Here is a 13,464-nt window from a genome sequence, read left to right on the forward strand (position 1 = left end):
GCTTTATTTATGTTAATTTCTTACCAAAACCAAAACCAGACTTAATAAGAGATTGGAAAGGCTTCAGAGTACATAACCTACCTATAGTTGAACATTACAGATAAAGTATTCAAAAAACGTATTACAGACTGTATAGAATACAGCCATAACACAGCTGGATTGACTACAAAAAGGAAAAGAAGAAGGGGTCTTTCTCTGCGATTTATGTGAAAAAGAAATCAAACTTCTAAGTCCACAGGAAGTTATTCTTTTCTTTTGTAACCTCACAAGGTTATAGGATAAGGAAGGGAAAAAACTCTGAATACAATGAGTAAAGGGAAAAATAACATATCAATGCATGGCTGACTCAAAGAGAACATGATAAGAGTTTTGACAAGGTGCTGTTCCAAGTCTGTGTGTGTGTGTGTGTGTGTGTGTGTGTGTGTGTGTGTGCGTCTGTGTGATGGCAAAAGAAAGGAGCAAGTAAACAGAAGGTCGGTGAGCACAAGCAGGATGAGTACTGATTTTGCTGGAAGAGCAGAATAAGCATCTAGAGAGTAAAAGAAGGGGAAAAAGTGCAAACACATCAAACTACAATATGGAGAGGGAACTGAAATTGTTAGACAGGGCACTGACTATAGAAACACTTTACAAAACAGGCGCACACTAGTGAGTATGCAGCTTTTCTAATCTTTCTGCTTCAGTAGATACTGGGGGGGGGGTGGGGGGGGGGGGGGGGAAGTAAAACAGCACAGAGGAAGTTAGCATGCACTTCAAACTCAGGAATGGAATTTTTATTTCTTTTTTGGACATGTTGAAGTCAAAGTTACTGTAAATGTGTGATGCTATAACTCAAAGCAATCAAGTCTGTAGTTGTGGTAGCAATTTGAGTTGCACATTTAGGTCCACAGGTACAGATTCACATTTGCATCTTCTGAATTTAGTTAAATTTGATATTGCATGGAGTTACACTGAGTATGGTCCATTAATGTGGAGGAAGACTGGCGGTTCCTAAAATCACACCTGTAAACTCCTATTACAGCTCTGGTTCTGAGCCAAGAGTCTCTGCTGCAGCTACACTTCTACAGCAGCAGAATAAGTGGCTTTCATTTCTGACATATTTTTAGCGATATTGTGCCCTTTCTCTATTGTGTTCTTCAGGTCAGGTTGGCAGAAAAGTAGTACAAAGACCTGCTGTTACTTTTATTAAGGCAGAGATATCAGTAAATGTCCAATTCTGAGCAAATAACAGTTCAAAATAATTTAAGACTATTGCAGCCAATTCTGTACATTATTAAACACATTATATGCTCTTAATTTTATGAACAACTATCTACATGATAGTGTGTTATAGACACAATAACACAAATAAAATAAAATACTCAGATCCAACACAACTATCAAATATGTTGATGGTCTTGAAGTCTTGAATTCGTATGTAATATTTTTAGATAACTCCTAATGGGGTGTGCACTCAAATTGAATAGCAAGAAAAAGCAAGTGAAACCTGCAGTAAAAGGTGGGGACATGACATGAATCACACACAATAACTCTGATATTCTCATACATACGTTTTAATCATTGGGATGATTCAATTGAATAAATTAGCTTTAAAAGCATAAAAAGGCTACGGTGCTCTGCAGCATCTTACAAAACATATGCAACAAATGTCTGACTGATTATGAATACAGGTGGAAATTTAAGAGTCTGCTAGTCATGCGACTTCCTTCATAACTGCTTTATTAACCAATAATTGACTCATTTCCTTGTTCCTGCTGTTAAATGGGATGATCGTGGGGCTTCCAGGACTCAAGGGATACTTGTTTTTGAAAAATGTTCTAACTAAGTTGAGGAGCACTCATGAATTTTCCTACTGCTTTCCTGTAATCAGCTCAGATCCACCAAAGACTGTAGTGTTCAGCTGTCAACCAAACAAGATGGAGCCTGTTTCTCCAGGCAACTACTACTGTTTAGTGCATCCAAGGCCGATGACAGTCATAAAGGTAATGGGAGTACGTAAAAATACTGTCCAGTGGCTTTGTGTATGTCATAGATACTAATGGTAACACCAGAAAATAGCAGGCCACTTCAGTTTCGGAATGAGGAAATGAAAAACTAACTCACCACCAGGACCAAAACTGAAAGCATTTCCACTGTGAGCACTGTCCTCTGATTACCAGTAAACGCATGCCTTTTACTGGCGGCTAAGTGTTTCTCAACACAATGACCACTCCGTCCCTCAGGCTAGTGTTTATCTTCCCTCTACTTCACAGAAAAAGCTGACTCTGTGCGGAGGAGTTATTGAGCAGCAGGCAGTAACAGCCCACTAGCAAGCTCCCCGAAACAGCAGATGTGAAATATATATGTGTGTGCGTGTGTGCATGCGCTGAGAGCGTGGACTTAGGAAACCCGACGCTGAGAGACAGCTTGAGAGGCTACTGGTCTGACTGGTGGCCAGCAGGAGCAGAAAGCAACTAAATGGCAGCATGTGTGACGAACAGTCACACACTCTAATACACTCATCATCAACATCAAAGACAAGTGTCGATACTAAATCTGGTTCAAGCCTAATGTTGCAATACATGGAGAGAGAACCAGTCCTAATCTTCAAAGGTCGGTTAACCCATATTATATAAAAACAGATTCCCAGCTTCTGTATGTCTGCTCATACCCAGCCAGTTTTTTAGGTTTACATTAATTCTGGAAAAATATGTTTCTTATGACCAAAGTTTTATCAATTATCCAGCTCTTGATTAAATGATTTATAGTTTGTCTATGAGATATCAGATGATAATTTCTCTAAAGGCCAGAGTAGACCGCTTCAAATTGTTTGTTTTATCCACACAAGATGTTCAGCCCACTGTCAAAGCCTCTATAGCAAAGAACAGCATCGAATCCTCACAGGCTGAAACAGAAAGAACACGACATACATTCTGAGTTTCAGCAGAGATGACATTACATGGTGCACATACAGTAAAGAGCGTGGGTTATTCATCTCACAGTTTTAAAAATAGAAATGTCAAAATGTCTTAAATTAGATAATCAGCACATGAGAATCATGTACACAGGTCTAGGTTTATTATTTCCAGACTGCTGAGCAGGAAACTGAAAAAAAAATTAGGCAACGGAAATTCCAGCGTAGACTGGGGATGTCATGATCGTCTAATAGTTGTGCACTAAAACAAATCTATGAGTGAATAACGTGCTTCCTTTGCAGCTTCCTCAGCTCCACCGTTTTAATCTAGAGCTTATCCCCCTCTTTTTCCTTACAGCCATCATATCCAAGGTAACAGAACAAATGAAGATGTCAGGTTGGTTTGACAAAAAGACCCGGCATCCTCCACAAGCAGCCTTTTATCTCTTTGTAATTGGGACATTCACAGCTACGAGGCTTCAAAATAACTTACCCTTAAATCTGCACATCCTGAAAAAGCTCATATACACGTGATTCAAGCCAGGAAGCCTGTCGGATATACTGTCATAATCACCACATTTGCCTTTGTAAACATTTAATAATTTTGAAACATCTGGACAGCACGTGAGGATAGTAACATGTGTAAAGAAAAATCTGTTATGACATCCTGTTCATAATCAAAACTCTTCACCTGCAAGGTGTTAAACAGCTGTCCATGTGATCGCACAAGTTTCAAAAGCTGATCACAACCAAGTCATCATTTGTCAAACCAATCTGCTGCTTTAAAAAGTAACTCAAACCCATCACACACTTTCTACAAAGCCATTTTTTAAATTTAAATTGAATTAACTTAAATCACTATTAATAACTGCAACATGCTCAGGATTGAATTAAAATGATCAAAGAAAATTGGGGCATTCTCAAGCAGAGTAGGGATTTAATGTTGAGCCGGAATTATTTTTGCTGCTCTAAAAAGTGTGTGTGTGTGTGTGGGCATGGATGTTATTATTTGATGAGATTTAAGTCATGAATTACAAACAGCAAACCTTTGGTAATGCAAACACTAGCAGCACAAGGAGTGACACCACTGAAGAAGAACAATAGAAAAGTCATAGTAATAAAAAGTAATTTCATATTGCAAATGAAATGACAGTGGCGATTCCTTCTGCTCTTGGAAATTTTTATGTTGGTTTGCTGAAATCCACATTAAAAGCAGATGATTATATCTTAACTTTTTATAAAACCTGAAGTTAATTTCATATGATTGGTAGCTTGTTGATCCTCAAAAAAAAAGTGCATAATACAATGAGACGCAAACTCTTTTCTTTGTCTACATAAACATAGCGGCTGCTCTGGAAAGTTACCTAGTTTTTCCTCCAGTTTGTCCAAATAAAACAATTCTGCTGATGCCACAGATTTGGAAGCAAACCATTTGAAATGCCTATAGGATGAGTCGCTTCTGCATAACATCAGCAAGACAAATGTTTTTTCTTTCCCCTATGACAGCCATTTGTCTCAGAAGCTCAACTTACAAAGACAAGAACTTTTCTTGGGTTGAATGATAAATTACATGGGTTATGGTTAAATTAGAAAATGCTTTGAAAAGTCTTCTCACAGTATAATCGTGTTGAAATGCAGGAAGGAACTACCGATGATGGACACTCTCAGAATGATGATGTATATTTTTATTTTCTCAGAACAGTTGCAACGGTTAATCTGGACATAGTGTTTGTCAGCCTGTCTCCCTCACATGAATGCACCAGAAGACGCTTTAAGAATTAACGTGTGCATCAATAAAGTTGAAGCTTTGACAAAAATTAATTCGGGAACCATGTTCACTATGATGGATTACCTATCAAACAAATTTCTGCAAGCTGACGTTTTTTATTTTTTACAAAACTTTGGAAAACAGACGGCTGGCCGCCTTTCAAAAATCTAATCAAATATGATATCCTGTGAAAAAGAGTCAATAGCAATGTGGAACAGCATGCAGGGTGGTGCATTAGTTTTAAAGTAAAAAAAAAATAAATAAAAAACCTGAGCTTGCACTTCAATAAGCTTTAGTTTCCGTGAGGTTTAACATGCAGAGAATTATAAACTCTCCATGAGCAGAAGCTGACTTTCTTTTATAATAAATTCAATACAGATGGTATTCAAAAAAATATCAATGAAATAACATCTTATGACCGCTGATGGAATCTGCATTAATGCGAGTTGTAGTACATCCAATCAGTAATGGTCAGGTCAACTGATCAGGTAATGTGTCAGGTCAGCAGTGAGCCCACCTATCAGATACAGATTGGTGGCAAATTTAAAGCCAGAGCTAAGAGGAACATAACATAGATGGCTTTATGAGTATAAAAAAAATAATGTAGATCTTATTCAACGACATTTGTAGTCACTACACCTTAACCTACACTAGATCTACACTAAGCCCTAGCTACTGCTAACATTAGTTCAACAAAACTCTGTAAAAGGGAGTGTTAAATAGATTTGCTTTACAATTAAATCCTCAATGCTCTAAGGATCATCTGCCAGGGAATGTGGAGATTCAAAAAAAGAAAAAAAAAAGTGTTTGTGTATTAGAATAAAGACAGTTTTTCCTAGCAAACCTAAGATTACATGCCAGTTTTCAAGAAAATCAGCTGTACATAAACTGTAAGATCCTTGATATTTAGTTTATTGGTATTGCTTGGCTGCTGGCTTGAATATTTGCACTGCTGATAAAGACAAGACCTTCAAACCAGATCAAAAAAAGAACATATTACAGTCAATAATACAAGTTATTGCACTGGCACGAATGTGAGTCTGGATAACAGACGGTATTGTGCAGTTGCGGCTAATTCCTTTACACCCGCGTCTTGGTTCCCTGCCACCTGCAGGAAAATACCTCAACAGTGTGAAAGCCCTAATGACATCATCAACCATAGTCTGCTACCTGCTGCAGTGCCATCCAACGGCCCATTCAGCTGAGCCAGCACCTCTGCTGTGCTGATGTATAGCAGCTGTCGAGAACTTGCACTCTGTCCTCCAGTACATTATAATTTCATTGGACCTATGCAACAAACACATACACCCGTGTACACACACACACACACACACCTTAAGAAATATCAATATAAACACTGTTCTCTTGTCTCATCTCTACTGCCAACAGCATTACTCTAGTGAGGTTTAAGTTACAGGGTGTACGACATGTATGACATCATCCAAAATAGGAAGTCATTAGATTTGATTGAATCTCCACTCCCTAAAGATGAAGACATGGCACAGTGTGACAGTGTAGGAGGGCAAACCAGGATTAGTGCACGAGAGGCAAAGAGCAATGACGGACTATGATATCTATATGATGTTATTATATTACAGCCTAGACAGATGTTGTTACAACATCAGTGGACTTATTCACATGATTATAGTCCAGCATCAGATAACAAAGGCACTATAGGGCTGAAGCACAGGTTTAAACAGCACTTATGTCAATCTGCTAGCAGCCATACGATGGTTAAAGTTTCTTTAATTAGATCCGCTGAAAAGCCACTGATAAAAGTAAGACTTGCTCTGAGATGGCACTAGCAGCAAAACAGCCATCCAGGAAAATCAACATCCTGAAAAAGGATTGCGCATATTCCTAGCAAACGGAACAGGATACGTATGAGGACAGATTTTTATTAACTCTGAGCCATTTCCCGTGTCTTTGTAGAATGCAGTGAGCATTTTTTTCAGATTAACCACCGTGAGGAGGACACAGCAGAAAGCACACACACATAGATGCAGTAAGAGAACCACATCTGCAGCAGTAACTATGAAAAAAAGACTATAAAATATCTTAGGAGTTTAAAAAAAAAAAATGTCAGTACTGCAGGTTAGAGTGGAATTAACAGGAACATTATCACATCCTCCAACAAACTGAGTTCATGTGCAGGAAACAGTATAAAAAGGGAAGTGTGTGTGTTAGAGATAGAGAACATTATTATATTATTCATAAGATATTTGGCTAAGAGATCATTTGGCTTAAACAGAATTATTAACCAATCACTATCTGATTAAGTTCATTTTTCGAAAACAATTCCCACAAATTAAACCGTTCTTTTTGGATTTGTTTTAATTGTGCAATTCTTTTGGATCTCAGACTGATTGTCAAATGAAACGAGACACGTGAAGACAATAGTTGTTTTTCTTGCTACTGACATTTTTGAAAGTAAATAATTAGTTGAGAAAAGAACTGATAGGTAATCAATGACACATACTCTAGCTTATCACACTCACTAGGAGAACATCCCAATTAGACAAGTAGAAATATTTATTATTTTTAGCAGTGTGCCCTATGAAACATGCCATATGTGATTAGCGAGGACAGACATCTGCTGTTGCAGAGAACTAATTTGCCAAGACAAAGATGAGGACTACAATGGGTGAACTACAGTCTTTTGCGAAATTCCACTGCAAATCCAATTGTTTTTTACTGTTATGAAATTGAATTTGATTGAAAAGACTATGGAATACCAGAGTAAGGCCTGTCAAACCATTCTTCTCTTCGACATTGTAAGCTAATGTGGGAGGCACATTTCACCATCGCAACCAATTGTGTCAAACAATGATGGCTGTTAATTGGCATAGAGCAACTATCAGAGCCTTCAGATACTTTTGATGGCATTCTTTCCACACACCAATTACTTCCCTCAGAACCCATCTGTGAAGACGAAAAGTACGAGTTAATTTGCAAACCCACAATGCCACCATCCATTAAGACTGCAGGCTCCTTCGCTCACAGCTACAGCAGCTGAGCAGAATCAGTGTGCTGTACCTGGTTTGGAAGCAGAATGATGGCTTTACTTTCTTGTTTCAGTCCTGCCAGGACGACTGAGAACTTCAGCTTGTGTTGTGCTGTGTGTGCTCTGGAAAACGTCAGATGCTTAAATGCCTGCATGTTGATACTGGCAAACTCCCTCATTGTCAGAGGGCACAGAGTTATCTAGTCACGAAGGAGGGTCAGGTCAGTCAAGCAGACAGTTGTAAGTTTATGAAGGGCCATATCATATCATATCATATCATATCATACTGCAGTAATTGATCTTGAGACTTTTGGTGGGAAAAAAACCTCTCTTTCTATTCTGACTGGGAGCAACTGTTATCATCAAATCCAACCTTAACCATTCAATATTACTGCCACAATTCAGTTAATGTCTGTGCAATCAACATGAAAAGTAGAAGCGATTTAAGCATTTTTTGCTAGAAAAAATTAAAAACACTTTTTTCAAAGCTGATTTGTCTTCTGCTCAGCTCAAATATGAAAACCAACATTAGAGTCCCAAATGCTTGACTAACAAAAGGCCACTGTCCACCTCTGTTCAAACACTGTGACATTGTGCTTGTGTGGAAAAATAAACCAATCGATATGCTGTAATCCCACATGAGGAGGCAGGATTAGTTACACAGCAGCACAACAGAGAGAATAAGCATTGTATTATATGCAAGTATATGCATGCACACTCCACAGATACCAAGGCGACAATGATGCTTCTTACTGCAACAAGCCCTCAGCATTTCACAACCAAACCAAAGGCTACAGAGATGTACATTACACACACAGACAGCCAGAGCTGGTTCTTCAGCTCTGACAACAGCTGAACACCCCAGTGAGGTCTCCATCGTAATGGAGACAGTATTACAGAGGTCCTTACAGGGCTTTCCACCTTGGAATGAAGATGCGTGAAAGGTTTGCCCTCCTGGTGGCAAAGTAAATACCACCGGAGGTACCACACAGAGGAAATGAGAACTGAAATCCTATGACCACACTAAAGCGCTTTGCTGCATGGTCCTCTAGGTTTAAACAAATTGCAGCCACAATGCATAAGCAGTGACTATACAGCAGGCATCCTGGCACACAGAAGGAGAGCAGTGTAAGGAGATCCTGCAGCCAATCAGAAGACACTGTAAGGTGAGAGCCACTGTAACAATACTGATTACCTGCTATGGCACTGTCCTCACTCTCTATCAGGCAAAGCAGCAGTTTACAGCCTCATACGTGCTGTGTTGTTGACTGCAATCACTGTTGGTAGAGGTTTCTGGCTGCTGTAGCCTGTGGGAGCAGTGCAGCAGGGATGTGAGGGAGCTCCGCCTGCCTTTATTATGGCTCATAATAAGAAAACATCCGCCGGACAGTCTTGCGCCTCAGACTTCAGCTCTCCAGCAAATGTGAAAAATACAGCAGCAAATTCTCGGTGAGATCACATCCTCAGTCCATCATGCAAATCTGACCATTATTGCCACAATCAATACTGAGCCAGTAGCTACGGAAAACCCAAAGGAGACGAACCCGATGCTATAGTGCACCGTGACCCCTGATTAATGCATATGAGAACACAAGAGAAAGCACACAGAGGGCAGTGGTGGTGGGCAATGGTAAAACAGTCTAGCAGTCCAATTCTTAACCGCATCGGAATGCAATAGACCTTATCTTCCTGACCTGGAGTCCCATCTTAGGCCACCGCAACAGAAGAGAGAGGGGAAAAAAACCCAAAGGTTTACTCACAAATAGTCGACAATGCGTCTCCGTTCAGTGACAAACGCGTACCGAAGGACTAAATACAAACATCAGACATTTCTGACGCCTCGCTGGCTTTTTGCTGCAGCGTACAAGCCGCTAACATTAACCTGAACGTTCCCCACACACATACGTACATTAATCACCACGGGCTACGATGACCGCCGACTGTCGCTTGCTACCGGCGGACAACAGAAAGAGCAAAACCCCACAGTGTCACATCGCAGCTCGGTCCAGACGCGCAACCCGACCATACGACCGAGCGGCCGCTGGGTTTATTAAGGCGAGAGGTGCAGCACAAGCCCAGCGTGGACGGGCGCATATCTGCAATGGACCAAACGCTGGTCTTTCTTCCTACGGACACAAAAAGATGTCACTTACCGCTGTGTTTTACACCGACTGACGACGTTTTGTTTATTGCATTGCCCCCGCCGAGCAGCTGTGTGTAGTGGTGCGTCACCGACTTCCGTGTTGGAAAGAAAAAAAAAGCAAAGGGAATAATGAATTTAAAGGACAGGCGGCGCACGCGGGCTCGCCGAGGGCTGCGCACTGGGTTGAGGATGATGAAGGTGATGATGGAGATAATGGCAGTTGGGTGGAACATGGAGCCTGCCCGTGATGTGGTGTCCTACACGTAATGTAAAATTGAAAGCTCCATTAACCACTATTTTCTGCTGATAGGTGGTTTGTCGCGAATGCTTTGCTGGTCCTGACGATCTTAAAGGGAACCATCATCATCTAACTCCACCTGATTTTCAGCACCAACAGGCAGATGCAGTTGCAGACAAACTTTGCGAAACTAAGTTGCAGTAAAACACGTAGCTGTTGAACACAGTTGGGCCTTTAAGAGCCAAAGAGCCAGCTCTTTGTCCTAACAGCTGGTAAGAGCCAGACAGAGATATGTGTCCAGCTTGTTCCCAGATTTTGGGAAACAGCTGTGTGAGAGATGAGAGGTTGGTGCCATAGCCTGTTGGTGCAGCCTGAAAGAATGAAAACAGCTGGTTCAAGGTACCAGAACCAACAGCACCTGCTTACATGCACCGGTACCAACCCAGACTCCAGAAAGTTACTGGTTTAAGCCAAGAGATGGACAATAACATGACCCCAAATGTAATTATTACTTAGTTACACAGATTGAATGACATATAACATGATGTTGTGTTTACTGCTGTTTCCAGTCTTATGCTAAGCCCCAATTGCTTCATATTTAACATCTCTTCATTTAACTTTCTGAGAGAAGGTGAATAAACTTTTTTCCTAAACTGTACCTTTAGAGATCATGATGATAAATTACATAATTCTTCTATGTGTTTATTGCTAATTCACCATAGATTTCCTCTTAGCCAGTAGAAAACAATCACCAGAAATCCCTATTCTGGTGCAGTGGTCATTGTTTAAATGCCCTGTGGTGTACTGTAGGACTAGCCCACTGTAACTCCACACATCCACACTGAGAGAGGCTCTTCTTTTCCAGTGCAGTGTGTTGGGGGAAGCTCACTTATTAGAAGAGGGTATGTATCCTCTGTTGACTCAAAGCCTCAGCTTTCTGTCTGTGAAACCTGCGATTGTGTTTGGGCTTATTACTGATGCAGAGTCTACCACTCCGTCCCTGAGGGTGGGACAACGGGGCCTCTGTGCTCTGTCTGGACAGAGTGGGCGCCCCAGAAGTGAGTCTGCCAAATCGTCATGCATGTGTTTCTGCATCAGAGTGATACGAGCTGTCTTGTGTCATGGGCAAAGTAAGATGTGGATTGTTATCTTAAATTTGTTGTTGTGGACAACTGAAGGACAGTTGTCGTGTTGATGGCAAAGCAGCTTTTTCACTACATTTACATTCAACCAGAGGCAAAAGGACACCAGGGAGACCTCACTCGTAGCCATTTACACTGATTTTAACTAGTACACCCAGACCTACCTAGTGAGTTAACAAACATGGAATTTTGCCTGAACTGATTAGCTCAGGGTGTGTTTGCTCAACACTAGATGTTGTATGTAAGAGCTGGGGCCAAGCCTCACTGTGCACACAAGGCAAGGTTCATATTAAAGAGGAAGCTGAAACAGACACAGAGGGGTAGAAAAGGTGGAAAATAAAAAACAAAAGGGGAGTTAGCAGTTTTGTAGAAGAATGAGAGTTTATCCTTAAAAGTCAGTGGGCTTGTCAGTGGGAGGGCTTGGAACAGAGGTGGGGTGAGATGGGAAAAGACTGGCCTGTGCTTTCATAGTGTTGAGACTTTCTTGGCCTGCCTTTTCCTGCCTTCGTATTACGTTTTACACTGAACCGGCCAGACTGGTTGGGCTTGATTGTTTCATGTTTTTCTTTTTATGCTGGACCGGAGTACAAATGACTCAGCAGTGTTATGTTCTTCATTCATAAGGGCACATATATATATATATATATATATATATATATATATATATATATATATATATATATATATATATATATATACAGAACAACACACAAAGTTGGTTGGTTAATCATTTATTCTAGTTTTGTTTTCAAAAAAATGGGTGTAAACAAATTTGTTCAGTTGCATTTATATCTGTAGATATCTGTTAAACCTTCATGTACTGTACTGTGTGTTTTGCCACGTTCCTGTTCGTTGGCTTCAACTTGTGATCACTGTTCCTCATTATTGCAGCACATGCAAAGCTCAGCGTTAGTTAGTTTGAGTCAGAGGTTTTGTTTGATAAACAGTCTAGTCATTAATGATGATATGCAGAAGTTAAAAACAACACAAGCGCATCGACAACAGACTTTATGGGAACCAAACATTTTGCTGTATTTAAAACCAACTATCATTTTTACAGATAAATTGCTTAGTTTAAAAGCTCCAAATGATCATTTCTAATGGATAATCAATAACATACATTTTATAATCCTTTACTGTACCATAAAAATTTTAGAACTGAGAATTATGACTGCCACCCTTGCTTAGCTGGATTTCTCAATATAAAATCGTAGAGAAAAAAAGCATTGTTTTTCAGTCTGTGCAAAATATAGACTTGCAGCACTTGGCAGAGTTGCAAAGGGGCGAGCTGAATAATTCTGAAACAGAAAACAGGCACTTCTTTGGTTTGATACACAGGAGCCGTGCAAGACTGTTCTAGTAAAGGAACTGCTGAGGGAAACCAAAATCAGATAACCTGGACATATCCCAAAAGATACGCTGTGTTACAAGAATGAAAAGAATCCACTCTTGAAAGAGATTTTTTAGTGATTTATTATTCCATGTTCATACTACATCTGGGGGACTGACTGACTGAAGAATGATACAGCAGAAGTCTGATTTATTCTCACTTTTAGTTCCTGATATGCTCAAGCTAACAACCATTGAGTTCTGCAGTGTAGTGTAGTGGCTTGGCTTCAGAATTTGAAAGTGTTTTTTCCTGTTTAGTGCAGCGCCACAGGATATTATATTCACAATTTTAACATTGCTTACTTAAGCAACAGTGCTATATAAGCACCATCAGGAGTTAAACATAATGTCTAATGTAACCTTCAATGCTTAAGTCGAGCTTCAATACTGTTAGTAACGAAAATAGAACAGTGAGAAACACAAACATTTCATATAATAGAAATGATGGGGATAATACAGGACTCAGTCAATATCTGTACTGTATATGGAAGCAAGCCCTCCAAATCACAGCCGTTATGTTTTCCCTCCATGGACTGCTATTATTGGTCTTTAATATGTTTTGTGATGTTTTTAGGCTAGAAAGTATCCTCATAGAGTTCAAATACAGCACAAGTACTGAGTGCAAATGTTTGCATGCCCTTATTTTGAAAGATTCACTTTGCTGATTCACTTAGTACAAATGTTCCTTTATGTGAAATTATTTAATCAGTTTTTAAATAATTTATCAAAGGGGATGCACGCTTTTGCATCTATATAATTTTGAGAATTTTAATATATTACTTTTTATAGACTTTTTGGCCATATTTGTTACTTCTGGTGATAAAAGATCATCTGTACTAGCTGATGTGCATTATTATGGTAGGTTAAGGGTTCGGTTTCCATCCCCT

At 39.8% G+C, this 13,464-nt stretch overlaps 1 protein-coding gene across 4 annotated transcripts in view; it reads right to left on the reverse strand.

Annotated features, from left to right (window-relative positions):
• Positions 1–9,958, reverse strand: part of LOC137135612 (E3 ubiquitin-protein ligase MARCHF8-like) — a 67,626-nt gene extending 57,668 nt beyond the window's left edge. Inside the window, exon 1 of one of the 4 annotated variants that reach the window (XM_067519949.1) lies at positions 9,819–9,958. The gene's annotated coding sequence lies outside the window, so the exon portion shown is untranslated. The other 3 variants (XM_067519984.1, XM_067519959.1, XM_067519967.1) reach the window with 3 other exon arrangements.
• Between the last annotated feature and the right edge of the window lie 3,506 nt (positions 9,959–13,464).

Source organism: Channa argus, chromosome 1, assembly GCF_033026475.1.
Source record: "Channa argus isolate prfri chromosome 1, Channa argus male v1.0, whole genome shotgun sequence".
Lineage (NCBI taxonomy): Eukaryota > Metazoa > Chordata > Actinopteri > Anabantiformes > Channidae > Channa > Channa argus.